Raw genomic sequence first — 9,088 nt, forward strand, 5'->3', positions numbered from 1 at the left:
AACTAATCAGGGCAGAGCAGAAAAATCAGAGTGGGAACACAGACAGGAGGACTGCGACGGGTGACGCGCAGAAGGGTAGGATCACAAAACAATGGGGGAAACTTCAAACTGGGAACTTGGAGGATGACACGGATGACAACAGATGCCGAGGAATTCAACAGGAAAGTCAACGCAGACAGCAGCAAACAATGTGTCAAAAAAGAATTTGGGGAATGACGGCTCTGTCTGGGAATCAACCACACACCTGTTGTTAATCATGATCATCGTTATTGATCAGGAGCCTGATTATTTCCCCCCGACTGCCTTTCTTTCTCCTCAGCCACTGGAAGCCCTGCAGCATCACTAACAGTTTGCTGTTCCAATAACTTATCAATTACTCTCTCTATGAAGTGAAATAGGCTTGGCTTAATCCACGGCTAACATGATGGATGGACAGCCTGTAATGGAATTGGAGGGATTGCGCTCGTAGCGTGAAGGCTCCCCACTCTGTGGATACGTTTCACACGGGAAAGAATTAGCCAGGCGACACAAAGACTGAATAATTTGTCACGATTACATTTCTTTTTTTTTTCTTTTTTTTTTTAATTGTTGGTATTTACATCTGCAGCATGTCCTGCACATTTTTTTTCCCCATCTTTTTGCCCCAACTGCTTGACTCCTTGCCTGCTTCATGTGTTTTGTCTTGGCAAAGACGTGAGAGATAAGAGGTGGGCATCTGTGTATGGCCGTGCCTTGCCATCTGTCGACTGCCCATGGGGTCTCGGTGGAAATAAGCTCACATGGGTAGAACACGGGTAGGCGGACAGCTCCCTCTTTTGCTCGAGGGATATTCTACACAGACTGCAATGCATCAAAGGTCAAAGAACGGTTAAAGAAGGTGGTCATTTGTTTGTTTGTTGTTAAAAGAGAAATTGTGTGAACCACCCCACACCCCACTCCCCATTATGTGATGTATTTATGCAATATCACACGAGAGAGCGAGAGAGAGAGCACTGCCATCCTCAGGATCATGACTAAGCATGAGGACGCTGATGGCGCAAGGCCATCACACACCGTGATTATAGTCAGCGTCACACTGTGACTGTATAAAAAGGTGGATGGAGCTTCCGGTTTCAAAGAGGGGGCCGAAGCGTAAGTGCCGAAAACCTGCATTATATCGTTTGGCCAACAGAGACTACCAAAAACAGTTGCAAAATGACTCAAAGGAGCGCTAAATTCATTATTTGACAAAATTGTTGAAGTTTTTTTTGTTTGTCTAAATCCATGGTAAAAATGACCATACGAATGTAGGTGTTGCTGTAGTTCAGTGTCTACGTAGTGTCAGTTTCCCTGAGGGTGGGCTGGCGTAGTAGCTCACACTGCATTCATACTCCAAGCACACGTCCAAATATGCAATAACAATGATTTTAAAACGAAACTCAGAAACTCACCAGAGCGACGACCATGAAACCAAACTCCAGGCTTCAAAACATATATTTGTAAACCAATGGGTGACATCCCGATTACTCCTCCGTCCATCTAAATAAGAAACAGTAATACATGACGTGATGTTTAAACTCATCAAACATGAGAGACAAGAGAAAACCCTCCAACACCCTCACAGGAGGGTGTTGGAGGCAGGACCCAAATGCAGACAAATTAATGGGGACACAAGAATGCCATATATTTCAGTGAAAGTCAACTCAAAGTGTTCTTAGACTGGTAACTGAAACAAAAAGTCCAACATACCAACATGGTGCACTTTAGACTGGACTGGACTTACAAACAAAGGCACAGCCATTTATCCAAAAAGCACCGTTTATACAAGAAGACAGGGGAACACAGGTGAGAACAATCAAGAGCAGGACTGACAACAAGATGAAAATCAGGACAAGGAAGTAAATTACAGAGAAAACAAGGGAACGCGAGACTATCAAAATAAAACATGTGAAGGCAACAGATCATGACAGAAAATGTCTTTTGTATTAGATTTAGCTAGGACCAAATTACTTTTATTGGTCATCTGAATTTATCATGATTAAGTGTTTTTTTAAGCTGACATATAGGCAAATTAGTCATTTGAATTGTTTTTTTTAAATTATTGTTCCCCCCCTGTTTTTTTTCTGTAAAATAATTGATTCACACGCTGGCACCGCTTTAAGTATCGATTCAGTCCCTCTGTTGAAAATAGCAACAACAACAACAACAAATAAGTCAGAACGAACTGTTGTCTGGTTCCCTTGGGAGCGAGCCTTTACACAGCCACATGGGGTCAAAAGTAAAGACGCAGGGGATGTCAGCTAATGTTCTTGCTAGAGCCAAGAATTTACATAATGTAAGATGATAAAGATCTATAAACCCAGCGGATCAATGAGGTCCAATTACAGGCCACTGGAGTTTCTTATCTGCCTCGGTTTAACTTTGGGCTGCCTGTGGTCTTCCACTTTCATTAAATCCTCCATGTGATTAGGTTGGCTGATTGGCATGGGGTTGCGATTATCACCAAACACAATCGCTGCGTTGCGCCTGCTTACGTTTGTTGTTCAAAGGCATGCAGGAAAGCAATCCTCAAGGACACGTTTGTTTTTTTTTGTGCCGCTGGTGACAAATAGTATCCCGTGTAGATGTGGGAGAATTTGCCGTTTCCTTATTACCATATTGTATCCGGTTATTGTCTGCTTTTCCGCCAATGCTAATCTCTCCTTTGCCGGCGACCTTAGCCAAATCAGCACATACTATACCCAGTGAAAAATTGGGTCGTTGTTTTGCATTTTAATTTTTTGTTCTTCTTGTTGTTGTTTTCCCCATTGTGCAGTTTTCGGGGACCTTTGGGAGAGCAGTGAGCTGTGGGGCCTGCACCTTTGTTAAAGCGCATTCACCTGTGAAAGAGCTGGAGGCATCCAAGGTGATAGCTAGGTGCTGCCATGGATAGAGCGGGGGGAAAAAAAACAACCTTTTTTGTGCAAACTAATGCACAAACAAATGGAAGTCATAAATTCTCCCAAAGGTTAAAACCATACTTTGAGCTTTGCGCCTACATAAATAATGCCTGGTGGTTCCTGAGGTCTTTGTGAGCCTCTCTTTTCAATGATAAAGAGGAACGAGAGACCGATTGGTCTGCATTGTGTTCATTGTATCGTGGTGACACGGTGGATTACCGTGGAGCATTTTTACGTGACTCAGCATGTTTCGGCCGATCACTCCACATGCAATCTGTTGCCTCTCTGTTGACACGCCGACTCTGCGCCACATCGCAACGGCGACGCTAGCTCGTCTGACTCTGCCTCTTCAAGCCACCCGTGCCCCTCCATCCTCTATTTTTGGCATCAGACATTCTGGGCACGTAGACCTCAGCACAATGTAAATTATTCAGCCTAGCTTGCCAGAGGCTGGGAGCGAATCATAAATCGCAGATGGTCTCAGGCTATTTCATATGGGTGACCGTGGTTAAACACCAGTGCGCAGAATCATTTTCGAACCCACACAAATAAAATGTTTCATTACTTGTGGCCCAGTGAGAGATTTGATTTTAAACTCACGCGACGTGGCCTTTCTTTTGCATTCAAATGTGGGACTGTGTGCTTGCACATACAGGGACCTTGTTTTTTTTTTTTTATTTAATTATTTATTTACGTTGGCACCATATCAAAGAGGACTCCTGCAGCACATCATCAACCACCAATCATTCAGGTTCATCTAGCTCCATTCATTTTTGTCCTCCCCCACTGTGCACTGGATGTCGTGTTGTGATATTTTTTTATGTGATATTAAGTAAGGTGCAACCCACATGATTTAATATTAATCACACGTTGCCGTGTTGCAGCGGTGCTTTACAGTCAAGATCAGAGACAGTGGACAGTTGTGAACATCCTGCAGGTTATGAATACACTTTATCGTGGGCCCGTGCCGATGACATCATGCGCCCGCACAGTGGATCGGCTGCATATTACATCTCAAACAGTGTAATATGCACTAGTCTAACAAAAAGTGAGGGATGTGACATTGTGACCAAGATGACGCCTAATAAAAAGGTCACATGGCAAATTAGTGAGAAATTCTTTGCTGTGCTTTACCCACCACTGTTATGTATGTTTTTGTATCAATAAATTATCTGAGCTAAAGTACTGTTGCATGGTTCCGCATCATAAATTGTCCTGTTTTTACACTTAAAAAGTGTTTTTATCCGAAAACTTCAAAGTTGAACTTTCAAGTTTTCGATAAGTTCCCCCTCAAAGTCTAACGTTCTTAATTTTATGAGACGTGCATGTCTTTTTTTTTCTCCTCTTTCACGTTGAATGCTGTACGTGTGCTGATCCATTCTGAATTCTCTACCTTTAAACGTTGGTCATTCGGAAAGGAAGATCCCATTGGCTGCATTTATGCAGCTGGCATCTAAATGTATTGATATCCACAAACATTTGTACCCCTTTCCCCATCTGACCTTTACTTTTATTTTACTACCAGGCATAAAAACAGAAAAACAAGAAAAAAAACCTTTTCCCACGCTGAGTGCACAGCGGCGCTCTGGTGAAAATATTTAAATATTTATGTCACGTGTACACGTTCGGCGCTGAGAGTGGAACATGTAAAGCGCTTCCTCATCCAGCGCTGTTTGTGACATTTTCCCAAAAAAAAAAAAAAAAATATATATATATATATATATATGTATATATATGAAATGTGTTTCTCAGGTTCTGAGAAACCCCCCCTCCCCCATCCTAATGAACTGACTCCTTACTACGTGGCTGATGGCAGGATGCAGCTCTTTGTTTTTTTATTTCTCCCCCTCTAGCCTCGAAGAGACTTCTTTGACAGTGTGACGAGGGCCATGAAAAATGAACATAGGAAGTCCGTCTGGTGTCGGGTCGCAGATGCCAGAACTCAGTAGGGCAGCGTCCATCTTTAGTGAGGCAGTTTGCTGTTTAATTACACGCTGTTGGAGTCACCTTGCGCAGACTTCGGGCTTCAAGCTTGTAGGCCAAGGACACAACATACTGGCTAATATGAGTAGTAAAACCAAAAAAGGAAGTAGAGAAATAAAGTCGAAAAGCACAGATGGAAACGGACTGATTTGAAAGTGGTTTTGGAGCGACATCTTCTTTTTTTTACACAGCATCAACTTTTTTTCCCCCCTGTACATAAAGTGCCATACTTTTTTAATGACCAGCAATAATACCAAATCTACTGTAGAATCCCTTCAGGTGCACTGACTACACCCATCTGCTTGTCCACAATTACCCACGATCACATGGGCAATTCCTAGATAAAAACCTACACAGCAGATGATTTGCTTCACCTTATAGAAAAAGATGCTGGAATTACAGTGCATGAGTGAAAAGCAACCACTCCAAGCTGTTCTGGTAAACCTTGTAAGAAAAACTCCTGCAAGTGGTGAACAATGGCTGCTGCTAAAGAGATTAATGTGGACGCTGCAGTAGCTGCAGTTTTATCAGTAGGGTGGTATTTTCAAACTAAATGAAGAGGAAAGAAAGGCACTGAAGAACTTTCTCTGAGGACAATTTTTTTTCCCCCACTTGTGTGCATCTATCGGCTAGCCTTGGGGTAGCAACACACTCAATTGTTTAACTTATGCTTGTTAAAAAAAAAAAAAGAAGGAAAAAAAAAGATTAGTTTGAATGTGACAGACAAACGTTGTGTCCAATCGTCTGTCACATATTCAAGTGCTTCTGATGGGCACAGTTCCTGAAGGCTATTTTAGATTAATTGGGGGGAAAAAAGAGTCAGTTTTGTCAGTCTGTTATCTTGCATAACAGAGACCTAAAAACAAATCTGCATCATTTGGGTATGAATAACCTTTCCTAATACAGTTAAATATTCATTCAAAAATAAACAAATAAACACAATAACAACAACATAATAATTATAAACAATATCAGGAAACAAGGCAACTTAACCAGCCGTTGAAAAGCTTGAAAAAGGTTAAGAGAACAACATGTTACTGGAAATGCCTAATGTAATTCTTTACACTTCTGTCATAGATATTCACCAGGTACCCATGGATACATCCACCAGTCTTGAAATCTCAGCAGACCAGCCAGCGACAAGGTCATTCAAAACATTCAAAAGGTGAGGCAAAAAAAAATTCACATTCACATGCACACAACAGAATTAAACCTTTTGAGCAACATCGAAGGTCTTTGCACGCGAGGAATCCACACTCACTACAACCTCACTCTCGCTAATTTTCCTCAAATCACGAGCCGAGGACAGAGTAGGGCTTCTCTAACGTGGCTAACAAGTCTGAGTCTTTCACCCCCACAAAGATTAAAGACAGGCCGTGTTGTGCACGGTGGAGCAAAGACCAATAAATCCTCATTGATGCTCTCACGGGGTAATTATCACAGGGCCCTGAGGCAGAGATCAGATCACTGCGTGCTATTGACAATATAGCTTGATACAAACAGGTGCGTTAGATCAGGCCACCAGAGGAACCACGGTTCGGGTTTATCGGTTTGACTTATCAGTCCTTGATAGCTTCAAAAGCTCACACCTCTCTTTTATCTCACTCTGCTGGGTTTTGGCGCACCCGGCGTGTCCAACTGAAATATTTAATATCCAAAAGTGGAAAGAGCGGCTTGGATGTTGACGGAGGAGGGCTTTCGCTGAACGCAGCTGATTAATGACAAAAACAGAGTGCTCGGTCGAACATTGACTGTGCAAGAAAAGTCAGGAAAGGCAGCAAATGTGCAAAAATCTTGGCAGTTTTTCTTTCTTTTTTTTTTTTTTATTAGCAGTCAACACAATGGAGTTTCTTTTGGGAAAACAAAAACCGATAAAGGGAGGGGTTTCAACTGACAGCCCCAGAGTGATGGGACTCACAGGCGTGGAAGTTGAGGACGGAAAGATAATCTCTTAATAGTGCGGAATATTAGGTGTGGGAGCCGCGGCGAAATCTACCCGCCCACATGGAGAGAGAGGCCCAGGGAGTGCCGACGGAGAGAAAGAGACAGAAAAAGAGAAGGTGAGGGAGAGATAAAACCTTCCCCACCTCATATCGATGTTTGTGTGCGTGTGTGTGTATGTGTGTATGCACCTGCCCTGTATGAATTTGTATGTCTCCAGAAGCGCCGCTGTTTATGCACGCGCGCTGATGATTCTGACAGCGGGGCTGTATCAGCAGAAAGGAGGTCCATAAATTTCCATGGTTTCACAGGCTTCGTGCAAGTATTGACTGCTGATAGTTTGGCTGGGGCCCGTGCCGGGGGGGGAAAAAAAAAAAAAAAACAGTGCAGGAAGTCAAGCGGGGGAGACTGGAATGTGTGTCATGCGTTATCTCCGAGCAGGCAGTGTAATTCCACGGGAGGACGCGCGAACACGGCGGAGCGCGGCGCGCATTTAAATGGACACGGCCGCGCCGGCGTTTACATATTTCAAGTACAGCTGAGCCACACGCAGTCAACTGAGATACACACGGCGCCGCATCGGCCCCGCGCGGAGCGGCGGAACTTTGAGGAATTTCTGGAGTGTTGTAATGCGGCGAGAAAATAAATAAATCGATCACGGTTGAAAGGGAGCAAAGCGTTTTTTTGACAGGAGTGGGGGGGGGGGAGACCGAAGCGATGGAAAACACAATGTTTCACCCCAGTAAAACATTGTGGATTCCAAACCCCCCCCTACCCCACACCCTCAGTGCCCTCCACCTCCCTCCTCTGAGATAAATCATCGTCCACAAGGCTCCTAATTAGACGCGCACAAGTGAAACGTGTTAACAAACCAGCAGTCCCCACGGGACTGTACTTCAGTAATAACATTTTTTTTTCTCCCTTTAATTTGGCTTTTTTTTTTTTGGACCAAATATAGCTTCATAACAGAGGTGGCATTAACTTCTAATGTTGTTGAAGTCCAATCACGCATTTAACTGGGCAGATTCTCGAGGAAAACAAAACAAGTTTTCCCAAAGCTTTTCCAAACAGAATCTGAACATATCCTCTTACCACCTCATCAATCAAGTACTTTCGCCCTTCAGCCACCTCCCCAACTGGAAGGGATGAAGAAAAAGAAAAAAAGAAAAAAAAAAAAATCAAGGTCCTCGTTATATGTGATTTGTCGGCGGTGCCACTGTGATTAGCACTGTTGCCTCACAGCAAGGTTCGGGTTCGATCTCTGGGGACCTGGGCCTTTCTGTCCCTGTGTCTGTGTGGCTTCAATCCAGGTTCTGTAGCTTTCTGTTGCCGAACTGGTAATTCAAAATTGTCCTTTGGTGTGACTGCGAAGTGCAATTGGTTGGTTGTCACAAATTACAGGGATGGTATGGGTTCATTTGTTCAGTCATGTACCATAAAGACGTTTGGTTGTGGTAAGAAGAAGTCAATTGACAAGTGCATGCATATGGACGAAATAATGGATTGACAGCATCCATCAGACCATCAATACTTATCTTGCACGAAGGGTTGCAGATGTTGGGACCTATTCCGAATACCTCAGGGCAGCGGCCCTCAACCTTTTTTGCACCACGGCCCGGTTGGATGTGAGACATATTTTCACGGACCGGCATGAAAATGGTGGTATTTCCTGAATCTAATAATAAACGTGAACTTCATTAGCAGCGTCCTCTTAACATGGCGACAACAACATAACATGAGTAACATACGCTTTGAAGGCTTCATTACCTCATTAGAGAGCCGGTCACCGCATGTTAAGCAGAGTGGGCTTGTTGCGTAGGAATCTTCTGTTGAGATAAAGTTAGCGCTAGGACTCCTGGTATTGTTTGTTAAACGTTGCTTTCTTGTCGTGGGCTCTTCTGTCTCCTCACTGGGCCTTTTCCTCTTTCCAAAGATGGTTGTTTTCACTCCTGTTGCTTGCTAGCTTGCTAGCTCGTGGGGTTAACCTTGCGGTAACGTATCATGTGACCTAGACAAGCACATTGACATGCGTCGAGAGTTGAGGATGAAACAGAGAGAATCCGTTAATTTTTCAAAATAAGATTGTTCAGACTCAGATGATGAATAAAACTGAATTAATTTAATGGAAGTTAATTCTTCTTTCCTATGCAGCCCGGTACCAAATTACCCTGTACCACAGGTACAAGGAGAACACGCGAAACCTTTACAGATAGGCCCTGAGTTGGAGTAGAACTCACACCCTCTTT

The sequence above is a fragment of the Nelusetta ayraudi genome, unplaced genomic scaffold, assembly GCF_046127955.1.
Source record: "Nelusetta ayraudi isolate G7.1 ecotype Tasmania unplaced genomic scaffold, CSIRO-AGI_Nayr_v1 ptg000026l, whole genome shotgun sequence".
NCBI classification, from domain to species: Eukaryota; Metazoa; Chordata; class Actinopteri; order Tetraodontiformes; family Monacanthidae; genus Nelusetta; species Nelusetta ayraudi.